This window comes from Panthera onca, chromosome C2 (assembly GCF_046562875.1).
Source record: "Panthera onca isolate mPanOnc1 chromosome C2, mPanOnc1 haplotype 2, whole genome shotgun sequence".
Taxonomy (NCBI): domain Eukaryota; kingdom Metazoa; phylum Chordata; class Mammalia; order Carnivora; family Felidae; genus Panthera; species Panthera onca.
Genome location: NC_138347.1, coordinates 58,724,976 through 58,738,483, shown reverse-complemented (window position 1 = coordinate 58,738,483; position 13,508 = coordinate 58,724,976). Strand labels below are relative to the sequence as shown.

Sequence of the window (13,508 nt, the reverse complement as noted above, 5' to 3'; positions counted from 1 at the left end):
GCCTCCTCTTACTTCAAAATCTCTACCACCCTGTTTTATCCAAGAAACCCACTTCTTCCAGAATTCTAGGAAAGCAGTGTCCATCGGCTCTTTGCCAGAAATCCATTGTTCCAAAACATTACATTAATATAGCAATAAAATCCTTGGGGTTCCTTTTCACCTTTATTCATCTATTTATTATCATTTTAAAATAATCTTGACCTTAAAACTTCAAAGTTTGCCTTGGTAGTGCAGGGGAAATGGTGCCGAGGAGCATCAGCTAGTGCGGGTCATCAGCCAATCAGGTCAGGAGCTATGACCTTGAAGCCAATGGGTGCAGACCAGGGGCGGGGCTTGGAACAAGTTAACTGCCAGCAAGGTTGCGGTTGATTGTGGCTGTTCTGGAGTGAACGGATTATAGCTTGTCTCCACTTCTCATTTATCCCTCCGGAATACTCTTTCTGAGGCTCGGCACGGTGAGCTTCCCCTAATTTCCCTTTCAGGAAGCTGCCCTTTCCCTCTAGCGTTTCCGCCTCAGCCTTACCTTAGGGGAGGAGCCAATGCTCCCGCGGTATTCCAGCTACCGGTTTCGGCCAGCCATTCCCTCCTCAAGTTTCCACCTTTCCCGTTTTCCCGCGGCAGCGAAATCAAGGCCAACAAGCCTCTCAGTTGGAATGTTTGCCCCTTGGCCCCTGCCCATATCATCCTCCATTGCCCATCACTCCTCCCGTATCATCCCTCCAGACTATTTACCTGGCTTGTGCTCGTTCCCTTTGCCTTGCTGCGGCACTGAGCAGAAAGCACCCTGATGCCATCCGCGGTCGCTCTCCTCAGGTGCGTGGAGCTGAGCTGAGAGGGAGGAAGGACTCCCTGGGAGTGGAGAGGCATTAGGAGGGCGACAGAACGCGCCCCCCCCCCCCCCCAGAGTCCGTGAGTAAGAGGGCTGCTGTGTGGTGTGGCAGGACAGTTTACTGGAGCCAACCCCAGCGGTGCATCGCCTCTGTCGTGAACCATGGGGCCGGAGCTTGGCAGGTGTGAAGATAACTGGGTGAACCATGGGGCCGGAGCTTGGCAGGTGTGAAGATAACTGGGTAACTGGGATGCCACAGTGCCCTCTTCAGGATGCTCTTGTCAGCCGAGTCCTGGAAAGGGCGACTGAGAAGGAAGAAAGACTTCCCATTTTCGGGGGGGGGGGGGGGGGGGGGGGGGGGGGGGGTTGTCTGACTAGTCTGACTTACACTTTTCCATGACAAAGGGAATCTCTTAAGGCTGACTGTTGAGGACAAAGCTACAGGCCAGTTTTGAGAGAGCCATCCTTAAGGACCTCCACACACAAAGGTTTTTGTCGAATCCGTTGAAAAATTAATGTAGGAGACCTAGCTGGTAATTTCAAGACAAACCAGTATTTCTTCCGTGATGAGACCCGGACTTATAAACTTCTCCAAAGCTGTCAAAAGTCGGTTTCATTAAGCTGAAGAAGAGTTTTAATTACATGCAAAATCTGTCTAGTCTCACTGCTACTTCTTTACCGGTGTCTTTTAAAATATTAAAAACTACAGGCATATTAACATTTACATGTTAACATAAAATGAGATCTCCCCTTCGGTGAGAGGTTTGTTAGGAAAATTTGGAGTGTAGGTTGAAAAAGCCCAACTGAGTATTCGCCACATATTTACAGGCAGATAGTGAAATTATGTTGAGCTCGATCCCTGAATTTCAAGGATAATTAAGATTTGGAGTAATTTTATTCTTTCCTGAAAGGAATTGATTAAGGTTAAATGTGTAAGCGCTTACTAAAGTTTTCAAATAAACAATTTTAAAAATGAGAAAAATGCTTATGGGAACATGTATCCCTACTTTTAGTTTGAAAAATAGACTTCTTAACTGTTTTAAATTCTGCAAGCATGTAAGAATGTTTATGTTGCGAAAAATACTTTTCCTTTTTTGGTGAAGTTTGTTTGCTCCAAGATGTTTGGTTCTGGAGTACCAGTGGGCAAGTTAGTGGGTGACATTGATAACATTTCCTAAATAGTTTGATGTTAACTAAGAGCAACTATGATCCATCTATCACAGTGTTGTTCCCTAATGGCACGGACTTCTAGGACAGTGCTTCTGAACAATGGCCACTCATCAGAATCACTGGAAAGATTTTAAAGTTGCTAATACCTAGGCAAGACCTCATACCGATTAGATTAACCTCTGGGGGTGCCACCCATGCATCTGTATTTTTTTTTTTTTTAGAGAATTTATTCTTAAGTAATCTCTACACCCAATGTGGGACTCAAATTTATAACCCTGAGATCGAAAGTCTCATGCCTTACCAACTGAGCCAGCCAGGGACCCCTGCATCTGTATTTATAAAACTGTCTAAGTGATTCCAATGTGGAGCCAAGGTTAAGAATCTTTGTCTTAGAGGAACGGCTAACCTTGCTCTGCTCTAGCACTTATATGGTTATCAATATCCCCTGGTCGGTCTAAACTTCAGCTCTTGACATGTTAACGTAATGTTAGGGAATTTAGAAATTCTTTGAAGAAAAACAAAAAACAGACAAATAAACAAAAAAGAAGTCCCTGACATCAGGGAACTAGTCTGATTTCAAAGCTAAGTGTCACTCAGTGTCACTACAAGCTGGCCTGTTGCTTTTACCCAGTCCATATTATTTGCCTGTTGGACGCAAACAATCTCACAGAACATTAACATGATATGAGGTCATTCGAAACCATAATAAAGTGAAGCAAAAAGTCACTGGGCAACCCATAGAATACCAAACATCCCCTCTCTTGGCTAAAATGAGTGCTGCTTCTTTACTTGTGACCGCTTTATCCTCATTCTATTCTGCCCTCCCCATAGAGAAGATTTCTTAAGATACCCAGTCACGGAATTATCCTTGCTTTCTGACCCAATCAACACCAAATCTATATAACACCCAATCCATAGTAAACTCTCACTTGCCTCCAGAATTACTCAACCACAGCCTAGATCCACAGTAATTTTAACATCCTTTTATTGAAACACCTCACATTTCCCCAGGCTGAATGTTATCCCAATTTGTCAATAATGAACCCAATTTGTCAATCCCACATGTGTTTCTGGTGGTCTTTGCCTGAAGGGCATTGATATTCTTTCTCACAAAACCCGACTCAAGAATATTAAAAAGAGAAGGGAGAGGAGGGGTCTAGATGGTGGAATAGCATGGAAATTCTCTGCTTTTTTCATCCCTGAAATCCAGCTAGATCAGCACCACGCCATTTTTCACACCTAGAAAATTGATCTGAGGACTAACACAACAATCTGCATAACTTGAGTCATAGAACTTGGCTGGTACGTGGTGCAGAGAGGTGAACTGTAGGAGAGAGAAGCCATGGAGGGTATGGAGTTGTTGTTTTTTTTTTTTTTTGCAGAGAGAAGACAGATACAGCGGGGAGAATACAGGAAAAGCACTATCCCAAAAGCATCTGCAGAGAAAGACAAAGGGTGGAAACACCCACAAGAAACTGAACAAGAAAGGGAGAAAGGAGAAGGGAGAGGGTTTCAATACCATTAGGACTCTAGAAACAGGGGAGCACAGAGTCAGAAACTCTGTAGTTTAATATGTAGTGGTGCTGTGATGGGAAAGGTGAATCCCCAAAAGCAGACAGCAAGGTCCAAAGGGTCCAAGAGCCACACAGGGAGAGAGAGTTCCCCTGCCAGGAGGACATTTGGTAGAAGCCATGCAGCCTCCCCACAGGCAAAGAAGATCCCAGCAGAACCTGGATTACAGCCACATTTGCAGTGTTGGAACAAGGACGCTAGGGTGCAGTGAAGCCTGGCACCAGATGTGTGTTATGATTTACCATAGTCCTAGAACTTTTACTGCTACACAATCGCAAAAATTTTTTCTGGGGCAGGCTGGAACCCGGCCACAGTCTCTGAGTCTCTGCAGCAGTGAAGTTGCATGAGCATTTGGGGGGCAGGCCAGCATCCAGCCATTGCTCGGTGAGACCCTCCCCTGGAGGTCAGAGTGGGTTCAAGCCACCGGGCTGTCATATGTGAGATATAACACAAAGTGAGATAAAATTTGGGAGGGAGGTGCCACTTGGCAGGCTGATGTCTTGGTCATGAACAGTGTAGAAGCAGGTAGTGGACAGAAGCTGGGGACAAAGGAGGGATGCTTGATTGCTGGTTGGCAAAAGCACAGAGTTCTGATGCTGCAGACTGGGAAGCTGGATGATGCCATTTTCACCTGTCCTGCACATACACATATACATGTACACATGCCATACTGATCCACCCCAATAAGCTAAGCAGCACCACCTAGTGAAGAAGGGAGCTGTTACACCAAGCCCCATCCAACTGAGCCAACCCAGCCCCAGAGGATGACCACAAGTCTCTCCCCCTGATTAGTGTATGGATTATAAAGTGCTTCATAATTTGACTTCTAGGGGAAACTGGATGTAATTTCATCTGGAACTCATTCTGTTCGCTGGTCCAACTATTCATTTTTTTTCTTATTTTTGGATACAGAAACATAATGGCAATAAGTTCATATCTGTCAGTACAACACTATGAAATTCTAAATCAATCATAAGGAAAAAAGTTGGAAAGACAACAAATACGTGGAAACTAAAGAACATCCTACTAAAGAATCAATGGGTTAACCAAGAAGTTAAAGAGGAAATTAAGAAGTACATGGAAGCCAATGAAAATGATAACACCACAGCCCAAAAACTCTGGGATCCAGAAAAGGGGGTCATAAGAGGGAAATATATAGCAATCCAAGCCTTCCTACAGAAGGAAGAGAGGTCTCAGATACACAACCTAATGTTAAACTTTACAGGCTGAAAAAGAAAGGAAAATAAAATGCAAAACCAACAGAAGACAGGAAATAATAAAGATTAGAGCAGAAATCAATGCTATTGAAATGAAAAAAACAGTAAAACAGATCAATGAAACTAAGAGCTGGTTCTTTGAAAGAATTAATAAAATTGATAATCCCCTAGCCAGTTTGATCAAAAAGAAAAAGGAAAAGGACCCAAATAATTAGAATCAAGAATGAAAAAGCAGAGATCACAATCAACCCTGAAGAAATACAAACAATAATAAGAGAATATTATGAGCAATTATATGCCAATAAAAAGGGCAATCTGGAGGAAATGGACAAATTCCTAGAAACATATAAACTACCAAAACTGAAACAGAAAATTTGAACAGGCCCATAACCAGTAAAGAAATTGGATCAGTAATCAAAAGTCTCCCAAGAAACAAAAGTCTAGGGCCAGATGACTTTCCAGGGGAATTCTATGAAACATTTAAAGAAGACTTAACACCTATTCTTTTGAAGCTGTTCCAAAAATAGAAGTGGAAGGAAAACATCTAAACTCATTCTACAAGGTTAGCATTACCTTGATTCCAAAACCAGACAAAGACCCCACTAAAAAGGAGAACTACAGACCAGTTTTCCTGATAAACATGGATGCAAAAATTCTCAAAAAGAATGGAAGCAGAAAAGACCTCGAATAGCCAAAGCAATCCTGAAACAGAAAACCAAAGCTAGAGGCATCACAATCCCGGACTTCAAGCTATATTACAAAGCTGTAATCATGAAGACAGTATGGTACTGGCACAAAAACAGACACTCAGACCAATGGAACAGAATAGAGAACCCAGAAATGGACCCACAAACATATGGCCAACCAATCTTTGACAAAGCAGGAAAGAATATCCAATGGAATAAAGACAGTCTCTTCAGCAAGTGGTGCTGGGAAAACTGGACATGCAGAAGAATGAACTTGGACTACTTTCTTACGCCATACACAAAAATAAATTGAAAATGGATGAAAGACCTACATGTGAGTCAGGAAGCCATCAAAATCCTAGAGGAGAAAGCAGGGAAAAACCTCTTCGACCTTGGCCACAGCAACTTCTTACTCAACACGTCTCCAAAGGCAAGGGCAATAAAAGCAAAAATGAACTATTGGGACCTCATCAAGATAAAAAGCTTCTGCACAGTGAAGGAAACAGTCAGCCAAACTAAAGGCAACCATCAGAATGGGAGAAGATATTTGCAAATGACGTATCAGATAAAGGGTTAGTATCCAAAATCTATAAAGACCTTATCAAACTCAACACTCAAAAAACAAATAATCCAAAGAAGCAATGGGCAAAAGACATGAATAGACACTTTTCCAAAGAAGATATCCAGATGGATAACAGACTCGTGAAAAAATGCTCAACATCACTCATCATCAGGGAAATACAAATCAAAACCATGAGAAACCACCTCACTCAAGTCAGAATGGCTAACATTAACAACTCAGGCAAAAACAGATGTTGGTGAGGATGCAGAAAAAGGGGAAGAGTCTTGCACTGCTGGTGAGAATGCAAACTAGTGCAGCTACTCTGGAAAACAGTATGGAGATTCCTCAAAAGGTTAAAAGTAGAACTACCCTATGGCCCAGCAATTATACTACTAGGTATTTATCCAAAGGATACCAAAATGCTGATTCAAAGAGACACATACACCAATGTTTATAGCAGCACTATCAACAATAGCCAAATTACAGAAAGAGCCCAAATGTCCATCGACAGATGAATAGATAAAGAAGATGTGGTATATATACAATGGAGTGCCACTTGGCAATCAAAAAGAATAAATCTTGCCATTTGCAACAACATGGATGGAACTGGAGGATGTTATTCTAAGCAAAATTAGAGAAAGACAAATATCATAGACTTCACTCATATGTAAAATTTAAGATACAAAACAGATGGACATAAAAGAAGAGAAGCAAAAATAATATAAAAAAAGGAAGGGGACAAAACATAAGAGACTTTTAAATATAGAGAACAAACTTAGGGTTGCTGGAGAGGTTCTGGGTGGGGGGATGGCTAAATGGGCAAGGGGCATGAAGGAAGATACTTGTTGGGATGAACACTGGGTGTTATACGTAGGGGATGAATCACTGGATTCTACACCTGAAATCATTATTGCACTATATGCTAACTAACTTGGTGTAAATTTATATATATATATATAATATGCACACACTTTGATAATAAAAAATGAAAAGGAAAAAGAACTTTAAATGAAAGAAAAGAATATTAAAAAGAAACTGGCTTTGAGAAAAAAAGTTGAGAAATGTTGCCTTTGAATTGGGTGAATCACAGTTGTTGCTAACCTTCACCACACATTAAAATGGAAGAACCCAGGCTGCAATTTAGACTGACTTAAATAGAAGTCTCTGAGGAGAGTATCCAAGCCCCGGTATCATTATAACTCTGCAGGTGATGTCAAATAAAAATAATAAATACGGAGAGTAGTTACACAGACTAGGGACCTATATGGATTGGAAAACTGAGGCCAACAGCGTTGAAGTAAGCTGCCAAGTCTTTCACCCTGCCACCTGCAGCCCATCAGGCCTTTGCTTGCGGGCGGTCTGACTACAGCCAGCACTTTTACATTGGTGCTAATACGATATAACCTTTGAAAATGATGTTTACAAGGCTCTTTGATGCTAGTGATACAATACCAAGTGGAAAACAGCATAATAAATAAGAATGAACCCAACTGTGTAAATAAAACATACAAGAATCACTAGATCGCATGACTGTGGTTGATTTTTTCCTGATTTCTGAAGTGTTTGTTTCCATATTTATTTCAAAAGCATTCATGATAAGCATGTATTCATGTATTTAGTTCCCCCCCAATATTGTTTTTAGAATCACAAAAGGGGATATAATAAAAATCAGAAAAGGGCATATAATAAACATAACATAAAAATAAGAAAAGGGCAATTCTTTTACAAGATAGAATTGGAAGAATTCCCTGCATGAACTTTAAGATGCCCACCTAAAACTTTCCTTAGCATGGGAAGCAGATGAGATTAGCAGACCTGTAGCTATTATCTATTTCTTCAAAACAACACACATTTCAAGACACATCATGGCCCTTATGGGTCCTCTTCCATGAAGTAACAATGAGATAGAACATGTAACAACTTACCTGTTTTAAATCCTTTTGGTTTCAACATTTTTCTTATGTACTTGTTGCTATATAAATATATGAAAGCAAGAGAAACCTGGCTTATCACTCCCAAATGAGATAAAAGAAGGCTATAATGGAATATTATATGGTCTATTAATTTCTGTCTTGCTAGAACAAGAGATCAGTATTATCTTTTTAAAAGTTATTTTTTTAATGTTTATTTATTTTTGAGACTGAGGGAGACAGATTGTGAGTGGGGGAGGGGCAGAGAGAGAGGGAGACACAGAATCTGAAGCAAGCTCCAGGCTCTGAGCTGTCAGCACAGAGCCTGATGCGAGGCTCTAGCCCGGGAACCGTGAGATAATGACCTGAGCCGAAGTTGTACTCTTAACCGACTGAGCTACACAGGCGCCCCTAAAAGTTATTTATTTAAACTCAAGTTAGTTAACATACAGTGTAGTGGAGACTTTGGATCTAGAGTTCTTTCTTGTTTAGCAAGAAAGCGGGACACAGGAATAAAATGCGAGAGATTGCTAATGTCCTTAAGAAGACAAGAGCCCCGGTTAAAGGTCCTTGCTCCGTTTTTATTAGGATCAGAAGGCTTACAAACATGGTGATGGACATATGATATACTCCGATTCAAAAGACCCCCCGAAAACAAACCACCAGAGTCCAGAGTCAAAGCCAAGCGTCAAGGGTCGTTTATTGCAGGTTCGAACCTGGTCCTCCGCGCACTCGTTGCCGGTGACGCTAAGAGGCCCCGAGCGAGGATCTTACAGCTTCTTTTATAGACAGGCACAAACAAGTTAGGGATTTTTTGCAGTTACAGGGCTGTTATTGGTTGACATTTAAATTTGAACACTCAGCAGAACTTGATTGGTTCCCGCCTTTAGGTCAGACCACAACTGGGCACGCCCTGGCTGGTTCTGGGAACGGTCGGCGGGGGGGGGGGGGGGGGGGGGGGGGGGGTCTTTGCAGTTGTGAGTACACCTGGTAATTTTTCTCTTAGTCTCTCACATACACAAAGAGACAACGAATCTGTGAACATTAACTCATGGATGTGAGGAAAAGGGGGGTTTGAAGATATTCGGTGTTAGGGGTTTGGGTCAATATAAAACAAAATCCTGGCACAGAGCAGATGGTTGTTAACAGATGTGAGGCGCCATATCTGTTTATCTTAGCCAGACTAGGGGATAAGACAGATAGAGCATGTAACCTCAAGGTCAACAAGGCACCATTCTTTTGTTAATTAGCTCCTCTCTGGGCAACTTCACCCTGCAGCGGCCTATAGCCCTATTTACCTGTTTATGTAATCTGGTCCTTCCTTCCGGTGAAAGCAGCTTTCTGCTATAATACTAAATTGGGGGGCGATTTCCACCCTGAATACCTAATCTTGTTTACCTCATATACCTTTGTTCTATATTGGATATATTGGGGCCTTTGCCCCACCCTTTCTATACCTATTTACCTAATCTTGTTTACCCAAACTTGGGTGTGAGCATCCTGTGGCTTTGTAATTCTTTATGCCTTGTTAACCCATCAGTGTAGGCCCAGGGAATTCCTAAACTTATTCCCCACAGTGTAGTATTGGGTTCAAGAGTAGAATCCAGTGATACATCCTTTATATATAACACACAGTGCTCATCCCAACACGTGCCCTCAATGCCCATCTCCCAGTTAGCTCATCCCCCTGCCAACCTCCCATCTAGCAAACCTCAGCTTCTCGGTATTTAAGAATCTCTTATGGTTTGCCTCCCTCTCTGTTTTTATCTTAGTTTTCCTTCCCTTCCCCCATGTTCATCTCATTTGTTTCTTAAATTCCACATATGAGTGAAGTCATATGATATTTGTCTTTCTCTGACTGACTTATTTCACTTAGCATAACACCCTCTGGTTCCATCCACATAGTTGCAAATGGCAAGATTTCATTCCCTTTGATTGCCAAGTAATATTCCATTGCACATATATACCACATCTTCTTTATCCATTCATCCATCGATGGACATTTGGGCTCTTTCCATACTTTGGCTATGGTTGATAGTGCTGCTATAAACATGGGGGTGCATGTGTCTTTTCGAAATAGCATACCTGTATCCCTTGGATAAATACCTAGTAGTGCAATTGCTGGGTTGTAGGGTAGATCTATTTTTAACTTTTTGAGGAAACTTCATACTGTTTTCCATAGTGGCTGCACCAGTTTGCATTCCCACCAACAGTGCAAAAGGATTCCTCTTTCTCCACATCCTTGCCAACATCTTTGTTTCCTGTGTTGTTAATTTTATCGATTCAGACTGGTGTGAGGTGGTATCTTGTGGTTTTGATTTGTATTTCCCTGATGATGAGTGATGTTGAACATGTTTTCATCTGTACGTTAGCCATTTGGATGTCTTCTTTTGAAAAATGTCTATTCATGTCTTCTACACATTTCACTTGATTTTTATTTTTGGGTGTTGAGCTTGATAAGTTCTTTATAGATTTTGGGTACTAACCCTTTATCTGATATGTCATTTGCAAATATCTTCTCCCATTCTGATGATTGCCTTTCAGTTTTGCTGACTGTTTCCTTCACTGTGCAGAAGCTTTTTATCTTGATGAGGTCCCAATAGTTTATTTTTGCTTTTATTTCCTTTGCCTCCAGAGTCATGTCTAGTAAAAAGTTGCTGCAGCTAAGGTCAAAGAGGTTGCTGCCTGTTTTCTTCTGTAGAATTTTGATTGTGTTTTGTCTCACATTTAGATCTTTCATCTATTTTGAATTTATTTTTGTGTATGGTGTATGAAAGTGGTCCCAGTTCATTTTTCTGCATGTCACTGTCCAGTTTTCCCAACGCAATTTGCTAAAGAGACTATCTTTTTTCCATTGGATACTGTATCCTGCTTTGTCAAAGAGTAGTTGGCTATATAATTGTGGGTCTATCTCTGCACTCTCAGTTCTGTTGCATTGATCTGAGTGTCTGTTTTTGTGCCAGTATCATACTGTCTTGATGATTACAGCTTTGTAAAAGAGCTTGAAGTCTGGAATTGTGATGCCTCTAGCTTTGGTTTTCTTTTTCAAGATTGCTTTGCCTATTTGGGGTCTTTCCTGCTTCCATACAAATTTTAGAATTGTTTGCTCTAGCTCTGTAAAGAATGCTGGTGTTATTTTGATAGGAATTATATTGAATATGTAGATTGCTTTGGATAGTATCGATATTTTAACAATATTTGTTCTTCCAATCCATGAGCATGGAATGTTTTTCCATTTGTGTGTGTGTCCTCTTCAATTTCTTTCATGCATGTTCTATAGTTTTCAGTGTACAGATATTTTACCTCTTTGGTTAGGTTTATTCCTTGATATCTTACAGTTTTTGGTGTAATTGTAAATGAGATTGATTCCTTGATTTCTCTTTCTGATTCTTCATTGTTGGTGTATAGAAATGCAATTGGTTTCTGTACATTGATTTTATATCCTGTGATTTTGCCAAATTCACATATCAGTTGTAGCCATTTTTTGATGGAGTCTTTTGGGTTTTCCAAGTATAGTATCATGTCATCTGTGAAGAGTGAAATTTTGACTTCTCCATTGCTAATTTGGATGTTTTATTTTTTTTTGTCTGATCACTGAGGCTAGGACTTCTAGTACTATGTTGAACAACAGTGGTGAGAGTGAACATCCCTGTCGTGCTCCTGACCTTAGTAGGAAAGCTCTCAGGTTTTCCTCATTGAGGATGAGATTAGCTGTGGGTATTTCATACATGGCCTTTATGATGTTGAGGTATGTTCCTTCTATCCCTACTTTCTTTAAGGTTTTTATAAAGAAAGGATGCTGTATTTTGTCAAATGCTCCTTTCTTTTATTAATGTGGTGTATCATGTTCATTGGTTTGTATATACTGAACAAGCCCTGCAGCCCAGGAATAAATCCCACTTGATCATGGTGAATAATTATTTTAGTGTACTATTGAATTCGATTTGCTAGTATCTTGTTGAGAATTTTTGCATCCAGGTTCATCAGGGATATTGACCTGTAATTCTTCTTTTTAGTGGGGTCTCTGTCTGGTTTTGAAATCTAGGTATTGCTGGCTTCATAAAACGTGTTTGGAAGCTTTCCTTACATTTCTACCTTTTGGAACAGTTTGAGAAGAATAGGTATTAATTCTTCTTTAAGTGTCTGGTAGAATTCCCCCATGGAAACCATCTGGCCCAGGACTCTTATTTGTTGGGAGATTTTTTGATAACTGATTCAATTTCTTTGTTGGTTATGGGTCTGTTCAAATTTTGTATTTTTTCCTGTTTCAGTTTTGGTAGTGTGTGAGTTTCTAGGAATTTGTCCATTTCTTGCAGATTATCCAGTTTGTTGGCATATAATTTTTCATAGTACAGTAAAACCTTGGATTGCAAGTAACTTGTTCTGTGAGTGTTCCACAAGATGAGCACATATTTCTAATAAATTTGAACTTGTTAAAAAAGCAATGTCTTGCAATATGAATAGTATGTGATGCTGAACATCACATGATCACAGCTGAACCAATGTTTCTTTTCTCTCTTTCTCTGCGGGATTGTGGATCGTCTCCTATGCTCAGAGGCTTGGTATCAGGCCGTGGTGTTTGGCAGCAGTCAGTGTTTTTTCAGAATATTGGAAGGTGCCCACAACTGGCACTGGTGTATTTTTTGTTACTTCAAAGCCCCTATGGACAGTCCTTTGCTTTTCCGTACAAGTTAAGCTTAGGAATGCTTTGCCTCATTTTAGGTCAGGTTGCCCGCAGATATATACCTTTTTGTCTGCTGCCTTATTGCCAACTACATTAAATACAGTATATGACAAGAATTTGTTAATACTGTACTGTAGTCAACATTTGTGCAAGCATATACAATGGCCCCCATGCAGAAAAATGTTGACAAGAAAGGCAGTAAGAAGAAGGAGATGATTACAGTGGAAGTTAAGGAGGGAATTGTTGAGAAGTATGAATGAGGTATGCAAGTGGCCATGATTGCAAGATTTTATAAGAAGTCTACGTCTGCATCTTGCCTACAGAGGAGAAGGAGAAAAAGGCAGAGGAATCCCCTCACTTCAAATGAGATTAGGAAGATGTATAAAATATGGGAAACAGTGCAAAATTTTGGAGAAAAGCATCACCCAAATAAGGCTGTAGCAGTGTGAGCAATGAATCTGTTTAACAACAATGCAGTATCACATTTCCACAAAATTGTTAAAAGAAGGCAAAAGCAAGTGTTATTGGATAGGTTTCTTGTTAAAGTTGCACAAAAAGAAAAAGATTCCGTTGAGCCAATAGATAGCAGTGATTCCTTTAGTGATAGTGAAAGTCGTCCTACACACCATCCCTCCTCTCTCTTGTCTCTCACACCAGCCACGAAGGTTTTCAAAGGTAAGTGCAGGTTAATTTATTTGTCTTTCTATTTTTATTTTTTTATTATTTTGTATTACAGTATTTTAACCATTTTTATATGAATGTTTTTGGATTGTGGAATGAAATCTGAGTTTCCATAATTTATTATGGGGAAATTCGCTTTGATATACAAGTGCTTTGGATTACAAACATGTTTCCAGAATGAATTCTTCTCCCAAACC

At 40.3% G+C, this 13,508-nt stretch overlaps 1 protein-coding gene across 5 annotated transcripts in view; it reads left to right on the top strand.

Moving 5' to 3' along the window:
• Positions 1-369: 369 nt before the first annotated feature.
• Positions 370-13,508, top strand: part of SLC9C1 (solute carrier family 9 member C1) — a 107,463-nt gene continuing 94,324 nt past the window's right edge. For 3 of the 5 annotated variants that reach the window (XM_078452993.2, XM_078452992.2, XM_078452990.2), the window contains exons 1-2: positions 370-455; positions 814-1,011. The gene's annotated coding sequence lies outside the window, so the exon portion shown is untranslated. Of the gene's footprint in view, positions 456-747; positions 1,012-13,508 lie in introns of those variants that run through there. The other 2 variants (XM_078452991.2, XM_081796578.1) reach the window with 2 other exon arrangements.